Source organism: Pseudorca crassidens, chromosome 2 (genome assembly GCF_039906515.1).
Source record: "Pseudorca crassidens isolate mPseCra1 chromosome 2, mPseCra1.hap1, whole genome shotgun sequence".
In the NCBI taxonomy this organism is placed as follows: Eukaryota; Metazoa; Chordata; class Mammalia; order Artiodactyla; family Delphinidae; genus Pseudorca; species Pseudorca crassidens.
Genome location: NC_090297.1, coordinates 160877873 through 160899012, shown reverse-complemented (window position 1 = coordinate 160899012; position 21140 = coordinate 160877873). Strand labels below are relative to the sequence as shown.

At 36.9% G+C, this 21140-nt stretch overlaps 1 protein-coding gene and 1 pseudogene across 3 annotated transcripts in view; both read left to right on the top strand.

Annotated features, from left to right (window-relative positions):
* Positions 1–21140, top strand: part of SMYD3 (SET and MYND domain containing 3) — a 714589-nt gene that overhangs the window by 255904 nt on the left and 437545 nt on the right. The window lies entirely within an intron of this gene.
* LOC137212111 (large ribosomal subunit protein uL23 pseudogene) lies at positions 5374–5912 on the top strand (annotated as a pseudogene).

The following is a 21140-nucleotide window of genomic DNA, read 5'->3' as shown; positions in this document are numbered from 1 at the left end:
AGGTTGCCTTTTCATTTTGTTCATGATTTTCTTTGTTGTGAAGTAGCTTTTTAGCTTGATGTGGTCCCGTTGTTTATTTTTGCTTTTGTTGCCTTTGCTTTTGGTGCCAGATGGCTGCCTTTTTAAGGTTTGATTTAGGACAGTTGTATTTACAGTCTAAAGTTTCATAGTCATCTTTAAAAGTATCTATCAAACTTACTTTTTTTTTGTTTTGCTTGGTAAAATTATAAATGCATGAAAATAGCCTTAAGAAATGGAACTTCAGTTGTAATTTAATTTCTGATTCCATTAGACACATGCTACCATTTTGTCAGTGTTACAACCCTGTTGACTATTTCTGATGTTACCAGCGGGCTTCTTTTGGATTATTCAAGGTGTTATATAAGTGTAATGGTGTCTTACTGGTTTTCTGTAAACTTATGTGTTTGGTCTGGTGAGATTTATTTTTCAAAATAAAATATTCTCTTATGAAGTTTGCACATTATATGTCTTTACACCTAGCTTATGAGAAAAATTATCTGCATTGCGTGCTGTAGTTTTGCAGTCACTGAAAATAGTGTTCTGAACTTAGTTGCTTTTCTTTCAATAGACATTCCATGACAACCAGATTTCTCAAGAAATAGTTGAAGATGTGAGTATTGGACTATGAAAATGAAATTTCAAAGGAGTCACAGTAGACACAAGGTGAGGATAGATTAGATAGTGTTGCCAAATTTGTAGAGAAGTGTTAGACTGGAGAATCAGTATATCATGTGAATATAGAGAAGTCCATTTTTTAAATGTAGATTTCATAGCAAGAGTTTTTGAGACAATTTTGCAGCTGTGTATCAAGAGAAAGAGAAAGGGGAAAGTAGAGTTGGTGGGAGAATGAAGAAAAAGGGGATGGAAAGGAATGCGTTTGAATTCACCCTGCAAGCACTTAAAATGACTAGTGGGGGCTTCCCTGGTGGTGCAGTGGTTGAGAGTCTGCCTGCCGATGCAGGGGACACAGGTTCGTGCCCCGGTCCGGGAGGATCCCACATGCTGCGGAGTGGCTGGGCCCGTGAGCCATGGCCCCTGAGCCTGCGCATCCAGAGCCTGTGCTCCACAGCGGGAGAGGCCACAACAGTGAGAGGCCCCCCCCCCCAAAAAAAAAAAGACTAGTGGACTCCATAATGGCACATTTCCACAAGCAGCTCAGTTTAGAGGCAAGTTAACATGGACCAGATTTGACTACCTGGGGGAACTGGCTATCAGCAGAAAAGAGACAAAGTTTAATATAAAAAGGACAAGATCACTGATCTGAGGGGGAAGTAACTTGCAAGTTCATAGAATATCCTATCTAAGAAACAGTTGTCAAAGCAGGTATATTGCAGTGAAAGGTAAGGGCAATAGACTTAATGTGACCTTATATTATTAACTGATAAGGAAAACAAGTTTTCAAAGTACATAAACACACATGCACACAACACACACACACATACATACACACACACACAGAGACAAACTTTTTTTAAAGGGGAAAGAGAAGCTGTATTTTGATGTTGCTTTAGATAAAAACTGTTTAATCATGCTGCACCATGATTCTCAAATATGACTTTAAATGAAGACTTTTACAGAACCTATCATTTTTTTCAGGAATATTTTTTCCAGTGCATTGAGGAAATTAACAACAACAACAACACTGTATAAAGGTCCATTCTGGGCACTTTTTCATGAATTAAAACCTGGGGAAAAATTCATGTAAATTTTATGTCTTTTCTACATCTTGTGTGGAATGTTGCATAACAATAATAGTGATATCATCCTATGTTTTGTTGCCCTTACAATTTTCACATCTTGTTCATGATCTCAGTTGATCCTCAGACCACTGTGAAGCAGGTAGATGGTTTCCTTATTCTTTAGATGAGGAAGGTGAGGCCAGATTGGTTACATGATTTGCCCAGAGATGTGGGTCTACAATCCAGGCTTTCGGAGCTTGAATGCAGAGCTATCACGTGAGGATTAGAACATAAGCACGAGGAAACCCAGGAGCAGCTTTGGTTTAGGAAAAGAAGTATTTAAATACTGATCAGTAGTTGATGGTGGAACAGATGACTCAGACTAAGCTTTATCAGGAAAACCATGCAGAAGAGGCAGCCTTTGTGAACTAGTGAAAGCAGGCACTTAGATCTGAATTGAAGTGAAGTTTCCAGACTTAAGAGAAATTAGTTTGTGTGTACTAATTGGCCTGATTTCGTCAAAATTACTTTCCAATAAAATATTGTCTCTGGAGAAGTTTTGAGTTGGAAAGAAGAGCAACTTTTGGATGAGACAGGAAGATTTTAAATCTTGTGAAATCTTTTCAAAATCCAAAATCAGTGCGTCAGAGCCCAGCTTCTGTTTTGTGACCAGACTTTTCCTGTGTATATTACATTAGTTAGAGGGCATGATTTGATTATGTGGTCAGGAAACAGTCTGGGCAAAATCGTTAAATCATCAGTCTTTGTCTTACTGGCGCTTTCTTGTGGTTATTTTTCAGTTTTATGAAACAGTTTACTCCCAAACACTTTCTCAATGACTCAATGTCCTAATCTTTTACTTCAGAATTTGTTATCAAAAGAGATACCCTCACTCCCTGATAACTATTTAAATTGAGACCCAAACCTTTTTTTTTTTTTACTTTTTGGCCGTGCCACGCAGCATGTGGGATCTTAGTTCCCCGACCAGGGACTGAACCTGCACTCCCTGCATTGGAAGCACAGAGTCTTTAACTACTGGACCTCCAGGGAAGTCCCCCTGGATTCTTTTAGGAGGAAAAGACTACTAAAAATTTTCAAAGCAGACATTGTAACCCACTTGAATTTATCCCTGTGAAGAAAATAGGTGACACTTAGCTAGAAAATAAAAAGTGTTACAGTAGTTTTTGTTTTCTTTAAAAAGGCTTTTAAGGTCGTGTATTTAATCAAAGAAATGAAACTTGAGTTTTTAGCATTGTACTTATATATAACCCATGAAGTTCGAGATCTGGGGCTTGGGATATTTCCTCCCAAGCTGCACAAGGACTTTGAGATGCCGTAACCTGCTGGAGTCCAGCATCTGGCAACTTGTTATACTGAGCAGCTAATTTTTCATTGCGGCTCCTCTGGGGGCTCAGTGCAAAGTCATACGACACAACGGACATAGCGGAGTAGCAGCCTGAATTCAGATCAGGAGCCAAGTGTATTCACAGCTCTATAACCTTCAAGCCTAATAAGGAAGTTGTTTTAGCATTTGGCCTATTAGTACATTTAGTGGTTGGATGTGTAATCTGGGTATTTGACATCTGTAGCTAACCAAGACATATGCTGAATGTTATTTTCTCCATAAAAGCATTTACTTATCTGAATAATTGGAATTCAGATGTCTTCATCCCTACTTCAGATACTATAATCATATTCAACAGTTTAAAATGTTGGCATCAGGCAAGTTGGGCTTGAATTTTGGCAGAAACACTGTGTCATTTGGACATCTTCTCTATGCCTTAGTTTCCACATCTGTAAAATGAGGATGCTAAAAATAGCAACTTCATAGGGCTCCTGTGGGGATTAAATAAAAATTATAGTTATACTATTAATGCACATTATAAAGTGCCTAGTAAGTGCCATTTATTTCATTTGATAGAATTCATTTATGAATATGAAGCTTTTTTGATCATAACAAATATATAATATATAACATGAATAATTCACTCTTCATAAGTTATACTGGCTCTGAAGTAATATGGAGCATGGATTGAATTTCTCCACTTATGATAATGACTCTACTTGGAAACCACATTACTTGGGATTGGTGCTCTTTCCACTATGACAGGAACCTTAGCTACTCAAATAGACTCAGTTGGACTGTCCAGTAGAAAAATGTGTATTTGTACTCCAGGTAGGATCTCATTTGGATAACTAGAGCAATGTCCAATTCAATATAATAAAGCACATTTATATTTATTCAATGTAAAGAATACCTTTGAACAATAAATTTTATAGACTATACTTAAAATTCTCTATTTTCCTTTATTTGTACATTATATGTCATAAGTATACTTGAATATCTTTATAATTTAAGTGTTTTTTTAAAATAAACAGCATCGGTAACCATAATTGTAGGCTGGAGCTTATGAATTGGAGATGTACAGTTTTGGAGGTGCCATTGTTATCAAGGAAATCACCTTCTTTTCACTGAATCAGTGGGGCTTCTTCACGTTCCACATCTCCCAGCTAACTGGAGTCTTGGTCTTGACCTCTTCTCCTTTGTTGGCAGCTGCCTAGTTCTTGGCATGTTCATTTTGGGTATACCACTGTCAGCCTGGTACCCACCCTGGGTGCTAACACCAAGATGGTAATTTTATCAGGAAGGAATAAAAGTGCCTATTTACTCTCTGTAGTCTCCACCCAAACTCCATCTCAAGTGAGCATCACACCCTGATTTATTGTCTTTTTTTATTTTTTTAAGCTGTTGGAAAATAAATTCCTGTGATTTCATGTCACATTTCTCTCTTGGGTCAGAACATCTCGTCAATATTAATGCTCCAACTCAAATGAGAATGCTGTACTAGTGTGTAATTCATACTCTGCCCAGGTGGTGACATGATCTTAAGAAGGTGAAGGCCCTAAATCCCTTAGGTTATTAAGTAGAAGCCCTCCCATTCCCTAATTATTTAGCCATTTGTTGCCTGCATAGTGAAAGAGATTGCTCTTTAATTCAGTCTGGTCCCTTACATTTGACGAAAAGCTCATTACCCAGTTTTGTCATGGATGAAGCTGTATGTTTGACTCTTTTCTCATTTGTATACTAAATTGGTAAGGGCAGCATAGTAACTTGGCTGTCACCTCCCACTCTCCAATTTCATTTTCTGGTAACCTCTCAGGCTTTGTCATCTCTTGAATTGCTTGTCCTTTTTTACATGCCATATCAGTGGTTGGTTCCCATGTGAACTGGGGTCAGCCAGGCTCATGGCCACTGACTTCCCTGGAGTAAACCTTTGTTACAAATTATAGATCTTGTGATAACCACACATAATCAGAGGGAGAGATGGCCATTATTTCTCTTTTCTTCACGGCACAGTCCCAGTAATGAGTTCATTAGATGTAGGACTTCGGTATGTATCAATTTCCATATGTACGTCTGGCTAGAGAAAATTCTCATTCACAAATGCCCTTGACTTACAAAATAAATTAAGGATGTAATTATTTGTGATACAGGAGGATGCACCATAGTGTTCCTTTAAATCAGAAACCTTACTGAAACTTAGATGTTTCAATCAATGAAGGGAAGGGAAAGGAAGGGGAGAAAAGGAAAGGGTAGAGGAAAGGGAAGTGTGAGCAGATCTACCCTACAGTATGGTATGACTGGGATCATCCCAGAGCTGCACACTTGAATTTTGGTTAAAAAGCGATGCAGGAAGATGGCGCCGAAGGCGAAGAAGGAAGTCCCTGCCCCTCCCAAAGCCGAAGCCAAAGCAAAGCCTTTGAAGGCCAAGAAAGCAGCGTTGAAAGGCGTCCACAGCTACACAAAAAAGAAGATCCGGACGTCACCCACCTTCCAACGGCCCAAAACACCGCGGCTCAGGAGGCAGCCCAAATATCCTCGGAAGGGCGCCCCTAGGAGAAACAAGCTTGACCACTATGCCATCATCAAGTTCCCCCTCACCACCGAGTCAGCCATGAAGAAAATAGAAGACAGCAACACACTGGTGTTCATTGTGGATGTCAGGGCCAACAAGCACCAAATTAAACAGGCCGTGAAAAAGCTCTATGACACTGATGTGGCTAAGGTCAACACCCTGATCAGGCCTGATGGAGAGAAGAAGGCATATGTTCGACCGGCTCCTGACTATGACGCTTTGGATGTTGCCAACAAAATTGGGATCATCTAAACTGAGTCCAGCTGACTAATTCTAAATATAAAAGTTTTCACTATATATTAAAAAAAAAAGCGATGCAAGATATTTTTCTTTGCAGTCAAGATACATGCTGTAGGCTTAGTGGAACCAAAAGACCCTATGTTCCTGGATCCATATTACATTAAAACTTGGCTCATAAACCAGACCTAAGTTCTGCCCTTTGGACTAACGGCTCACCTTGATCCAGCATTCAAGGCCTCGAGCAGTTCCTACCACATGACATCACTCTCCTTCCTGTGCAGCCACAGCCATTTCCCCAAGATAGTATGTTAATTAAGAGACTTGGTATTGAGTGTAACAGAAACCAACTCTGGCTAGCTTAGGTCAAAGGGGAATTAGTTGATAGAACCTTGGATTATTTCATGAGATCAAACAAATTCCTTGGTAGCTAAGTCAGAACTCGTGGACCTGCACATCCTCTGGAATGCTCCCTTAGATGCGACCACTCCAGCAGTGTCCTGTCTCTGAGTGTCTCTGTTTCAAACCTTTGTACCCTAGAATGGGAATCTGTTTGGACTGGTTTGGGTTAGGCATCAGTCAGCAGGGCCATATAGCTCACAAATGAGCGTTTGGTAAACGTTTCTAGAAAAGGGGAGATTGTTAAACTAAGTTATCCCATGACATGACTGCTCCGTAATCCAGCTTCTGTCCAATCTTCATCTCTGTATTTATGATGTTCTTTCTACTTGTCCCCTCTGCCAGGCAAAATCTTCTCAATGCAGTTCACGGTCTACCTCCTTTGTGATGCCTTTCCTGACCATCTAGTCAGAATTACAGCATTCTCCTACTTTCCCACAGCATATTACTAATGTCTTTGATTTAGCACACAGCATTATTTTGTTCTTCTGATAAACTGAGATGTTGACTGCTACCAGACAATGATTTCACTTTCTTTCCAGCTGCTAGGAAAGCCAGGGCTAAGGTTTACATTCAATTACTATGGCCTTCTTTAGTCCAAAAAATTTTTTAATATGATCTTTCTCTTCTCTTCCCCTTTACCACCTGGCTTTTGTCTTTGTCCTTGTGGTGGGATCCTTGATCTTATGGTACCTGCGGTTTTATTTCACAAGAAACATGAATAGTAACAGAAAAGACGGCCTTTGTCACACAAGTTCTTTTTTGGTGCCCTTACAGTACCTGGAATAACTCTGACCACAGCTCTGCTCTCACCTTGGTCTGTCACAAACTATGCCCGTTGTCCAAGGCTTTACCCAGCAGTCACCTCCTCTATTAAGCCTTTCCTTATCATCCCGATCCCACACCAAGATGGCAGAGATATAGACTTATTTTTCCCCTGAAGATACTTTTATTCACACTTTACATAAAACTTAACACATATATTTGTCATTGTTATTGTTGATGTTGTTGTTAACATTTTTATTAGGGGTGGCTTAGGAAGGCTGATGGAAATTTGGGGAGGCGGGCTAAAATTTCCCAAGCCTTGGCAACCCCAGTACTGACTGGATTTCAGTTTTGATTCTGCCACTTGCTTCCTGGCTGATCTGGTCAGGGTCAAGTCATTCCCCTTCTCTGGGCTTCAAATAATTTCATTTTTCAGAATGTCTTTATTGAGTGTTACAACTGCAAAGGTGATTATTAAAAGCCCCTGTAAACCTTTAAATATCTGTAGAACTAGAAGAAGAAGTGAGAGTAGCTCTGTAGCCTCCTAGACTTCTTTTCACATGAATATATGTAAACATCAAAGCATTTTAACCTAGATTATGTCATGCCGTCCATCCATATGGCAACTTTATTCCCTTAAAAATATTGATTTCAGCAATACATTAGTATTATCATTTGTTTTATCTGCTGCATTATAAAGAAGAACTATAGTCTAACAATCCCCTATTGATGAAAGTGCCCTTTAAATTTTAAGCTTTTCTTAAAACTAGGAAAGTAATATATGCATATAGTTTTTTTAAGTATAAAATGAAAATGTTCCTCCAACATTACTCTCTCTGAAAAAAAAAAACAAACACTTCTAAAATGTATTATTTTTGTTCTTCTGATGCCTACCATCATAGTTTTAAATAATATGTTCCTACATTTCTTGATTTTTCTTATAGTATTATTTTACATTGCCATAAACTATTAAATTCTTTTCCATAACTAGAACTCAGTCCTCTGTACTTTCTCATTAGTTGAGTTTAGGAGGCTAAAAAACCAATAGACAGCATTTACAATATTCTAATTATATAAATATTATTAAGCATAGAACTAAGTATGGTGGCAAGGTGAACAGACCCACAGAAGAGGAAATGCCATTAATCCTGTCTTCTTTAAAGGAAAATATTCCAAGAATCAAGGTCAAGTGGATTCAATCTGCTGCTGTTGTTTCTGACATCTCAGGTTATCTTTTTTCTTAGATTCATTGTCATTTCATTTAAGTAACTCTCCAAATATTTATTTTTCATATAGGAATTGTGGATAGTATTAAATGGCTTATATCCATGCATATTTGAATATTTTTTATTGTTGCCTTAATTAATAGATAGTTTTGACGACAAAAGATTTTTGGCTAAAGTTTTTTTTCCCTGAGAACTTTGAAAATATTGCTCCATTATCTTCTAGAATCCAGTGTGGCTCGTGAGAAATGTAATTTTAGTGTAGTTCTTGTATCTTTTGCAGCTTACTGTTTTCTCTCTAGAAGTATGTAGGGATACACACACAGACACGCACACACACACATTTTTTAATCCATGGAATTATAACTGAGAATAGTAATATCTGACTATTAGATTTTTTTTTTAATCTGACCCAACACATAGTGAGTTTTTTCAGTCTGAATACTGGTATAGCTTTTATCGGCTTTGTGTAGAATTCTTCTATGATTTCATTTATTATTTTCTCCCCTCTGTTTTGACTATTATCTGCTTCTGAAAATCCTAATAAAAAGATCTTGATCTTCCTAGATGTTAACCTCAAAGTCTTATTTCCGAAATTATCCATTACTTAGACTTTTTTCATACATATTCGGGGAGTTTTTCTGAACTTTACTTTCAAAGTCAGTCTTTGGCTATATTTATTCTATTAGTTTGTCCATATATTGAATTTTTTCTTTTTTAAATCATGGGGCAATTCTTAGGAAAAAGTTTAACTATTTCAATATTGTTTTGATTCCTACCTTGAAAAGTTGGTGCAGAAAGAATTCTTAGTTCATGGACAGAGAACACAACAGATTGAGCGTTAAGTCAGAAAGAAACATTTTCAAGGTTTTAAAATATTTTTTTCCCTCTTATTTGGAGGTAAAAGATGATTATTTTAAGGGTAAAAGCCAACTGACCTCTCAATCTAATGTGAAATACAACCTGAAATGTAGCCTATCGTCAATAAAAGCTTTATACTCTGTCCATGCATACTTTTGGGTCGTATGCGTAATTTGGGTCAAATTTAAAACATATGTCCAGGCAACCGCAGATTCAATCGACCACTGTTACAGATTTTGCCTAGCCTAGTGGTTTAGGAGAAGGATAATAATAGATAAAAAGGAAAATATATATTAAGAGAATCTCTGCTAAATTAGTTTCCATGTAAAAAAATATTTTATTATCATCTCTTATACACAGGAAACATTAACACAAAACACTTCCCTCCTTTATTTTATTGGACTCTAAAAATATGCTATAAAAGGGGTTAGCTACAGTTCACGTATCAGCGACTCATCACTCAACTCCCACACCTGAAAGAGTCCAAGGAACTTAAATGCAATTGCATTGCACTTTTCACTTTCTTGAGTGACCCCATTTAAAATGCACCTTGAGACTAGCTGCAGAGTAGAATTTTTAATTCTGAAGTGCTGACTCACTTCATTGGAGAGAATGAGGCTTCCAATTTGTGAATGTGAAAGAAGTCCTGATTTTCTGGATCATTTTCCTCCATTCACTTTCAATAATGCTACCCTATAAATAGGATTTAATTCACGCAAATCAGCAAACTGAAAGCACCAGTGGTATATACTGTAATAATTTATTTTCATATTTTTAAATGCCTTATTATTAATGGAAAATAGCTTTAAAGCCATCCGTGATATGCTCCACAGCTAACTCAATTTGACAGTGAAAGATGCTTTGTTGGTCTGTAATGGCAGATATAAAATTTACACCATAAGAGCTGATCTTCTGCATATATAATCACATTCTTTGTGCTTCATATTTTTCCATACTATAAAAAGGGACAGGAAGCACTACTAACACTGCTTTTACTGAATTTTTCCACAGTGTTTTCTGTTGCCTACTATAAATATTTAAACATCTGTTTTTACTGTCTAGTTACGTTTTCTATAAAGAAAAAATATTTCAGTTCTAATATGAATTGGGTTTATACGAACTCCATCTAAACATTATTCGTGAAATATTCTGAACACATACAAAAATGATAGCTTAATGATCTTCAAAATGCTGAGGTTTCAAATTTCTATAATTCTGCTATCAGACCAGGCAATGTGTTCATCTCTGTGTGGCAGCCTGCCTTTCAGGCATCGTTAATGTTTTAGATTTTCATAAATTCTACTATGGCCAAACAGACCAAGAACCTGCAATCTATAAAGTTGCTGAAGGAATTAAACAGCTACTAGCTTTTATTTTTTCCTTATGGTTTCATCTCCAAATAAAGTGAAACTTAAAAATTAGAATAAAGATTGGGAACAAAAATACTTTGGAACAGGCTAAAGTATATACTTTCTACTATATTAAGAAAAGAGCAGACACTCAACACCCTTGGGATAATCCCCAGCCCCCAAAGGGAGAGAGAAGTGAAACATTTTATAAATGAAACATCTCAACAAAATAATAGCAACTTGTATCTAAGAGGTAAAAACTTGAGATTTAAAGTAGAAAATGTTTGAAAAATGTTGTGGTTCTGAGTAAGCCTTATGACATTTCTACACCACCCTTGAGTGGTGGTACTCATCCCCACTGAGGACCTTATTTCTCAGTATTGCAAAGGTGATTCTTTCATGGTCAGACTTTACTCTGAATACTGTATGAAAAGTTACAGCTACAGTTTTTCCAACTCTGTAAGTGCAAGTTCAACCATGTAATCATAGATAACATAGAAGGCCAAGGTCTCAGTCAATTACTAATTTAACCATGTTTTCCTGCCCAGATATTCATTTGTTTTTGGTGATGGTAATAACAGAATTTTTAAAATGTACTCATTTATTTGTTTTTCATTTGGTTGTTTAATCATATTTGTGCTCCAGTTTGTTCCATAGAGGGTTTGAGAAAGCCTACAGTAAAAGTACGTATGGTACATTAAAAATATCCAGGACAGGAAAACAAAATTTAAATAGGAAACCAAGACCAGAACAAACCCCAAGACACAAAGACTCAGGACCTTAAGTTCAGCAAATATTTTGTTCTTCTGATAAACTTCGATGTTGACTACAACCAAACAGTGATTTCACTTCCTTCCTTGGTGGGGAGCTCTGATAGGATGTGGCACTGCCATGAAACTGATGAGTGGAGATGGCTCCCTCTATATGTATATTTCCCCCAGAGCCTTGCTGTTGCCCATCTGAGGACCACAATTGTATTTAATTTACCTGCATAGCCATGTATGGTTATGTATCCCTAAGAAGACTATAAGTAATTTGAGAGCAGGGATTATATTTTATAATTCTGCATCTTCCTCAGTTGAATAACACATTAGTAAGTATATAGGTAGGGCATTGTAATCTGGCTTGAAGACAATGTGTTATTCATATTCCAGCAGAAATTGATAATGATTCTTCAATTTCAGTGAACTGGAAGGTGTTAAATATAGGATGATTAGGATAGAAACTAGTGTAGGGCTTATGACACTTTCATTTTTTTTTCCTAAAAAAATTTTTTTGTAGCAGTTTATCTTATTTCATTTTTTAATACAGCAGTTTCTTATTAGTTATCTATTTTATACATATTAGTGTATATATGTCAATCCCAATCTCCCAATTCACACCCCCCCCTTGCTTTCCCACCTTGGTGTCCATATGTTTGTTCTCTACATCTGTGTCTCTGTTTCTGCCTTGCAAACCGGTTCATCTATACTGTTTTTCTAGATTCCACATATATGCGTTAATATATGATATTTATTTTTCTCTTTCTGACTTAGTTCAGTCTGTATGACAGACCCTAGGTCCACCCATGTCTCTACAAATGACCTAGTCTTGTTGCTTTTTATGGCTGAGTAATATTCCATTGCAAATATGTACCACATCTTCTTTATCCATTTGTCTGTTGATGGGCATTTAGGTTGCTTCCATGACCTGGCTATTGTAAATAGTGCTGCAATGAACATTGGGGTGCATGTTTTCTTTTTGAATTATGGTTTCCTCTGGGTATATGCCTAGTAGTGGGATTGCTGGGTCATATGGTAATTCTATTTTTACTTTTTAAGGAACCTCCATACTGTTCTCCATAGTGGCTGTATCAATTTACATTCCCACCAACAGTGCAAGAGGGTTCCCTTTTCTCCACACCCTCTTCAGCATTTGTTGTTTGTAGATTTTCTGTTGATGCCTATTCTAACCAATGTGAAGTGATACCTCATTGTAGTTTTGATTTGCATTTCTCTAATAGTTAGTGATGTTGAGCATCTTTTCATGTGTTTGTTGGCCATCTGTATGTCTTCTTTGGTGAAATGTCTGTTTAGGACTTCTGCCCATTTTTCGATTGGGTTGTTTGTTTTTTTAATATTCAGCTGCATGGGCTGTTTATATATTTTGGAGATTAATCCTTTGTCCATTGATTCATTTGCAAATACTTTCTCCCGTTCTGAGGGTTGTCTTTTCGTCTTGTTTGTAGTTTCTTTTCCTGTGCAAAAGCTTTTAAATTTCGTTAGGTCCCAACTGTTTATTTTTGTTTTTATTTCCATTACTCTAGGAGGTGGATCAAAAAAGATCTTGCTGTGATTTATGTCAAAGAGTGTTCTTCCTATGTTTTCCTCTAAGAGTTTTATAGTGTCTGGTCTTGCATTTAGGTCTTTCATCCATTTTGAGTTTATTTTTGTGTATGGTGTTAGGGAGTGATCTAATTTCATTCTTTTACATGTAGTTGTCCAGTTTTCCCAGCACCACTTATTGAAGAGACTGTCTTTTCTCCATTGTATATCCTTGCCTCCTTTGTCATAGATTAGTTGACCATAGGTGCGTGGGTTTCTCTCTGGGCTATCTATCCTGTTCCATTGATCTATATTTCTGTTTTTGTGCCAGTCCCATATTGTCTTGATGACTGTAGCTTTGTAGTATAGTCTGAAGTCAAGAAGTCTGATTCATTCAGCTCCGTTTGTTTCCCTCAAGATTGCTTTGGCTATTCGGGGTCTTTTGTGTCTCCATACAAATTTTAAGATTTTTTGTTCTAGTTCTGTAAAAAATGCCATTGGTAGTTTGATAGGGATTGCACTGAATCTGTAGATTGCTTTGGGTAATATAGTCATTTGCACAATATTGATTCTTTGAATCCAAGAACATGGTATATCTCTCCATCCGTTTGTGTCATCTTTAATTTCTTTCAACAGTGTCTTATAATTTCCCGAGTACAGGTCTTTTACTTCCTTATGTAGGTCTATTCCTAGGTATTTTATTCTTTTGTTGCAATGGTGAATCGGATTGTTTCCTTGATTTCTCTTTCTGACCTTTCATTGTTAGTGTATAGGAATGCAAGAGATTTCTGTGCATTAATTTTGTATCCTGCAACTTTACCAAATTCATTGATTAGCTCTAGTAGTTTTCTAGTGGCATCTTTAGGATTTTCCATGCATAGTATCATGTCATCTGCAAAGAGTGACAGTTTTACTTCTTCTTTTCCAATTTGTATTCCTTTTATTTCTTTTTCTTCTCTGATTGCCATGGCTGTGACTTCCAAAACTATGTTGAATAATGGTGGTGAGTGTGGACATCCTTGTCTTGTTCCTGATCTTAGAGGAAATGCTTTCAGTTTTTCACCATTGAGAACAATGTTGGCTGTGAGTTTGCTGTATATGGCCTTTATTATGTTGAGGTAGGTTCCCTCTGTGCCCACTTTCTGGAGAGTTTTTGTCATAAATGGATGTTGAATTTTGTCAAAAGCTTTTTCTGCATCTATGGAGATGATCATATAGCTTTTATTCTTCAATTTGCTAATATGGTGTATCACACTGAATGATTTGCATATATTGAAAAATCCTTGCATCCCTGGGATAAATCCCACTTGATCATTGTGTATGATCCTTTTAATGTGTTGTTGGATTCTCTTTGCTAGTATTTTGTTCAGGATTTTTGAATCTATATTAATCAGTGATATTGGTCTATAATTTTCTTTTTGTAGTATCTTTGTCTGGTTTCGTTGTCAGGGTGATGGTGGCCTCGTTAGAAGGAGTTGGGAGTGTTCCTTCTTCTGTTATTTTTTGGAAGAGTTTGAGAAGGACGGGTGATAGCTCTTCTCTAAATGTTTGATAGAATTCACCTCTGAAACCATATGGTCCTGGACTTTTGTTTGTTGGAATCTTTTAAATCACAGTTTCAATTTCATTACTTCTGATTGATCTGTCCATATTTTCTGTTTCTTCCTGGTTCAGTCTTGGAAGGTTATACCTTTCTAAGCATTTCTCCATTTCTTCCAGGTTGTCCATTTTATTGACATAGAGTTGCTTGTAGTAGTCTTTTATGATGCTTTGTATTTCTGCGATGTCCATTGTAACTTCTCCCTTTTCATTTCTGATTTATTGAGTACTCTCCCTCTTTTTCTTAATGAGCCTGGCTAATGGTTTATCAATTTTGTTTATCTTCTCAGAGAACCAGCTTTTAGTATTATTGATCTTTGCTTTTGTTTTCTTTGTTTCTATTTCATTTATTTCTGCTCTGATCTTTATGATTTCTTTCCTTCTACTAACTTTGGGTTTTGTTTATTCTTCTTTCTCTAGTTTCTTTAGGTGTAATGTTAGGTTATAGATTTAAGAATTTTCTTGTTTCTTGAGGTAAGATTGCATTGCTATAAATTCCCCTCTTAGAACTGCTTTTGCTGCATACCACAGGTTTTGGATTGTTGTGTTTTCGTTGTCATTTGTCTGTAGGTATTTTTTGCTTTCCTCTTTGATTTCTTCAGTGATCTCTTGGTTATTTAGTAATGTATTGTTTAGCCTCCATGTGTTTGTGTTTTTTATATTTTTTCCCCTGTAATTTATTTCTAATCTCATAGCATTGTGGTCAGAAAAGATGCTTGATATGATTTCAGTTTTCTTAAATTTACTGAGGTTTGATTTGTGACCCAAGATGTGATCTATCCTGGAAAATGTTCTCCGTGCACTTGAGAAGAAAGTGTAATCTGCTGTTTTTGGATAGAATGTCCTATAAATATCAATCAAGTGTATCTGGTCTATCGTGTCATTTAAAGCTTGTGTTTCCTTATTCATTTTCTGTCTGGATAATCTGTCCATTGGTGTAAGTGAGGTGTTAAATTCCCCCACTATTATTGTGTTAACTGTTGATTTCCTCTTTTATAGCTCTTAGCATTTGCCTTATATACTGAGGTGCTCCTATGTTGGGTGTGTATATATATAATTATTATATCTTCTTCTTGGATCGATCCCCTGAGCATTATGTAGTGTCCTTCCTTGTCTCTTGTAACATTCTTTATTTTAAAGTCTATTTTATCTGATATGAGTATTGCTGCTCCACCTTTCTTCTGACTTCCATTTGCATGGAATATCTTTTTCCATCCCCTCACTTTCAGTCTGTATGTGTCCCTAGGTCTGAAGTGCGTCTCTTATAGACAGCATATATATGGGTCTTGTTTTTGTATCCATTCAGTGAGCCTGTGTCTTTTGGTTGGATCATTTAATCCATTCACATTTAAGGTAGTTATCGATATGTATGTTCCTATTACCAGTTTCTTAATTTTGGGGGGTATGTTTTTGTAGGTCCTTTTCTTCTCTTTTGTTTCCCACTTAGAGAAGTTCCTTTAGCATTTGTTGTAGAGTTAGTTTGGTGGCACTGAATTGGGTTAGCTTTTGCTTGTCTGTAAAGCTTTTGATATCTCCATCAAATCTGAATGAGACCCTTGCCAGGTAGAGTAATCTTGGTTGTAGGTTCTTCCCTTTCATCATTTTAAATATATCATGACACTCCCTTCTGGCTTGTAGAGTTTCTGCTGAGAAATCAGCTGTTAACCTTATGGGAGTTCCTTGTATGTTATTTGTCGTTTTTCCCTTGTTGCCTTTAATAATTTTTCTTTGTCTTTAATTTTTGTGAATTTGATTACTATGTGTCTCGGCGTGTTTCTCCTTGGGTTTATCCTGCCTGGGACTCTCTGCACTTCCTGGACTTGGGTGGCTATTTCCTTTCCCATGTTAGGGAAGTTGTCGACTATAATCTCTTCAAATATTTTCTCGGGTCCTTTGTCTTTCTCTTCTCCTTCTGGGATCCCCATAATGCGAATTTTGGTGCATTTAATGTTGTCCCAGAGGTCTCTTAGGTTGTCCTCATTTCTTTTCATTCTTTTTTCTTTATTCTGTTCCACAGCGGTGATTTCTACCATTCTGTCTTCTAGGTCATTAACCGTTCTTCTGCCTCAGTTATTCTGCTATTGATTCCTTCTAGTGTATTTTTCATTTCAGTTATTGTATTGCTCATCTCTGTTTGTTTGTTCTTTACTTCTTTTAGGTCTGTGTTAAACATTTCTTGTATCTTCTCAATCTTTGCCTCCATTCTTTTTCCGAGGTCCTGGATCATCTTCACTATCATTATTCTGAATTCTTTTTCTGGAAGGTTGCCCGTCTCCACTTCATTTAGTTGTTTTTCTGGGGTTTTATCTTGTTCCTTCATCTGGTACATAGTCCTCTGCCTTTTCAATTTGTCTGTCTTTCTGTGAATGTGGTTTTCGTTCCACAGGCTGCAAGATTGTAGTTTTCTTGCTTCTGCTGTCAGCCCTCTGGTGGATGAGGCTGTCTAAGAGACTCATGCAAGCTTCCTTATGGGAGGGACTGGTGGTGGGTAGACCTGCATGTTGCTCTGGTAGGTAGAGCTCAGTAAAACTTTAAGCCACTTGTCTGCTGATAGGTGGGACTGAGGTCCTTCCCTGTAGGTTGTTTGGCCTTAGGTGACCCAGTACTGGAGGCTACAGGCTCTTTGGTGGTGCTAATGGCAGACTCTGGGAGGGCTCATTCCAAGGAGTACTTCCCAGAACTTCTGCTGCCAGTGTCCTTGTCCCTGCAGTGAGCCACAGCCACCCCTTGTCTCTGCAGGAGACTCTCCAGCACTAGCAGATTGTTCTGGTTCAGTTTCCTATTCAGTTTCCAGGGGCCACTGCTCTTTCCTCCTGGGTCCTGATGTGCACACTACTTTGTGTGTGCCCTCCAAGAGTGGAGTCTCTGTTTCCCCCAGTCGTATCGAAGTCCTGCAATCAAATCCTGCTAGCCTTCAAAGTCTGATTCTTTGGGAATTCCTCCTCCCATTGCTGGACCTCCAATTTCGGAAGCCTGATATGGGGCTCAGAACCTTCAGTCCAGTGGGTGGACTTCTGTGGTATAATTGTTCTCCAGTTTGTGAGTCATCCACAAACTGGGTTTGTGGATGACTCACAAACTGGGAGTGTTGTTATGGGATCCACACTTTCTAATTACAGTGTATGAAAGTGTTAACTCTTGTTTTTTTCTTCTGTGATCTTCCTGTCTGAGCCTTAACACTTAAGAGCAGATCTGGTAATGAGATAGTTGACCTTTAATTTTTTTCCAAGTTAGTAGTTCAAAAGTAGTCCTATTTGTAGGAGTGGGAGACTAGAAACCTATGCAGGGTAAAATATAAATCTGTTCTGTAAAATCTGATTTAGTGTCACGTTTCACTTTTCAGTAGTCAGTGCATCTCTGCACCCCCACCTTTCTCCTTTTGAACTGAAATGGTCTCGTAGGTAATATAACCTGATTTTTTTTCCTTTGTATTGGTTTCAATCACTCTTTACGTTACTTTTGCATCAGCTTAAGTAGACACATAATTTAAACATAATTCTAATTCCAAATTGTGCACAAGTTTTAACTGGTATATAGAATTCTATAGTCTTAAGTTAAAATGTACATTGCAGCATGGTTCACTATGTTAGCTATTTAGCATTTATCATCTTGCAGGATAAATGCAATATTCCCTCACATGAGATAATTTAAGGTGTTAAAATGTAAGACACATATGGCAAGAGAGGCCAATAACCATCGCAGCGTGTCTTGAAGGAGTGCTTTCCCTCTGTACAGTGCCTGTTCTTTAAAGGCAGCAGCCATTGCTTTCTACCTCATTGTAATTCACCCCGCATCCAGCGCTACTGGAAAACTAATGAAAATGCTGGGACTACAAGGCTTTATTTTACTGTTGAGAATTCTCAGTGGTTACAGTATTATGTAGTGTCTAATTCTCTTGGTGTCGCATTTTTTTTTAATAGTGATTTTTATTTTTAATCCAGTGATCCATTTCATTCATTAACCCCCTAACCACTAAGTTTCGTGTCACAAAAGGGCTTCCAAAGGAAGATGCATGAATTACATTTATTGTAAATTTTCTAATCATCCTAAATGTCTCTTTCTCTCTCTCTTCCTATATTTTTCTCATTGGCGTTAAAATCTATGGCTTTTAAGTCAAACTATGAAAGCTCAAAGTGCTAGAATAAGACAGTAAATACTGTGTTTCTCCTGGACTATGATCTCATATGATACAACTGTTGCCATAGCAAAATTAGGTTAAATTTAATAAAATCTGTTCATTGCTCCCATGGCAAAACTAAACTAGGGCATAAGGATTTTAATGTCACTTGTTCCCCTTTCATTTAATTTCCCATCCTTAACAGAAAATAAACATTGAGTGTACCCTTTATTTTGAAAAAATTGATTTGCTATGGGAAGTTGACTGGTATTGGATCCTGTGTGTGATCTGTACAGATTTGTACCCAAAACAGTAATTGTCATTCATGCCATGCCTTTATGTGTCAAGTGCTGTATCTGATGAAAAACTGGTGCCCTAGATGACTAAGGCAGTTTTGAAATGTCGGGGATATTGTCTCCAGGATATTTATGAAATATGTTAAGATTTTATTTTGATTTTTTCCCTTGCCATTTAAAGCGTGCTTTCTTTTTTCTGTATATCAATGTGTGTGGATGTGCATTTTAGTAAAACTCCCCAAAATCAGTTTTTAATGTGGAGTTTAGAATTATTACGTTGATGCTTGTCTGAACACTGTAAAAATACTACAGCTGCATTTTGTATCTATATTGTTCCCTGTAGTAGGGATATGTATTTGCTTTTTAAAATAAGTCCATGTATTGCTGCTGCTGTCAACTGCCCAGTGACCACAGAAGCTGCTTTCTGGACAGCATCTTTATTACACTCTGCAAGTGTCCACAAGCCATATCAGAAAAGCAAGAAACAGGAGAGAAAGCACACCTCTTTGAAAGTGGAATGTCAGCTGGAGTGAGAGAAGGGTATGAATGATTGATAGTTTAAGAGAATGAAAGACTGCTTTCAGGAATGAATGAGGACCAGAATCTGAGTGCTTCAAAATCATGCTTAGCACTAACCCAGGGAACTCATGAGGCAAGAGAATACTGAGTTCATAATCTGAAAAACTCTCTTGAATAAAATGCATTAGTTAGAAAAGTAATTAAAGTATTTAGGTGAAAATATACCTCATATGAAAAATACTTCTGAATTAGGAAGCTATGTAACTGAGAAAGATACTACCAGGACAAAGAAATTTATACACATGCATATATGCGTTAGAACTAAACTGTCAAATACAACAGCCACTAGCTACATTTGGCTACTTAAGTTTAAATTAATTAAAATAAAATCAGATTTAAAATCAGGTTTTTCAGTTGCACTACCCATATTTCAAGTGTTAAACAGCCACATGTGGCTACTGGCTACCATATTTAATGGTGCAGGCATAGAACATTTCTATTATTGCAGAAAGTTATCTAGGATAATGCTGCTCTAGAAGAATTTCTTCTTAATCAAGAAAGGTACAAGGATCATGATACTGTTGTTTAATGATAAAAATAAGCCAAACGGTATAAGAGTGAGGATATATTTTGCAGCTGACTCCGCCTGGGGACGTAATAGTAACCTGAGAATCATAAACAATGAAGCTATCCCCAGCTCTGCTCTAAAACTTCTCTGTGGTATCTTGGACCTATTATTGTATCTTTCCAAACTTGAACCTGCCTTGCATGTGTTTTGTATTCCAGCCTAACTCCTGCTTTGCTGTTCCTTCTCTCATTTTCTTTAGCTTATGATTTCTTTTTTTTTTCTCTTTCTTTTTTTAAGTTGATATAGTTGACATGCAATATTATATTAGTTTCAGGTGTACCGTGTAGTAATTCAACATTTATATACATTACAAATTGATCACCACAATGAGTCTAGTAACCATCTGTGACCGTGCAAAGTTATTACAGTATTATTGACTGTATTCCCTGTGCTGGGCATTATATCCCCATGACTTATTTATTTTATAACTGGAAGCTATGCCTCATAATTCCTTCAAGCTATTTCAGCCAACTCCTTACTTGCCTATCTTCTGACAACCACCAGTTGTTCTTTCTATGAGTCTGTGTTTCTGTTTCATTTTGTTTGTTCTTGTGTTTTGTTTTTTAGGTTCCACATAGAAGTGAAATCATACAATATTTCTTTCTCTGTCTGACTTACTTCCCTTAGCATAATGTCCTCTAGGTGCATCATGTTGTCTCAAATGGCAAGATTTCATTCTTTTATATGGCTGAGTAATATTCCATAAAAAAATATATATATAATTTGCATAATTTTTATCCATTCATCTATCAGTGGACACTTAAGTTGCTTCCATATCTTCACTATTGTGAATGATGCTGCAGTGAACATAAGGGTGCAGATATCTTTCCAAATTAGTGTTTTGGTTTCTTTGGATAAATACCTGGAAGTGGAATGACTGGATCATATGGTAGTTCCATTTTTAATTTTTAAAAACTTCCATATTGTTTTCTATAGTGGCTGCACCAATTTACGTTCCCACCAACAGTGCAGAAGGGTCCCCTATTTTTCCACATCCTTTCCATCACTTGTTATTTCTGCTTTTTTGGGGGGGAATAGCCATTCTGACAGGTGTGAGGTAATAAATTTTGATTTGCATTTCCCTAATGATTTGTGGTGTTGAATATCTTTTCATGTTTATGTTGGCCATCTGTATGTCTTCCTTGGAAAAATGTCTATTCAGGTTCTCTGCCCATTTTTAAATTAGATGGTTTTTTTGATATGAGTTGTAAGCATTCTTTATATTTT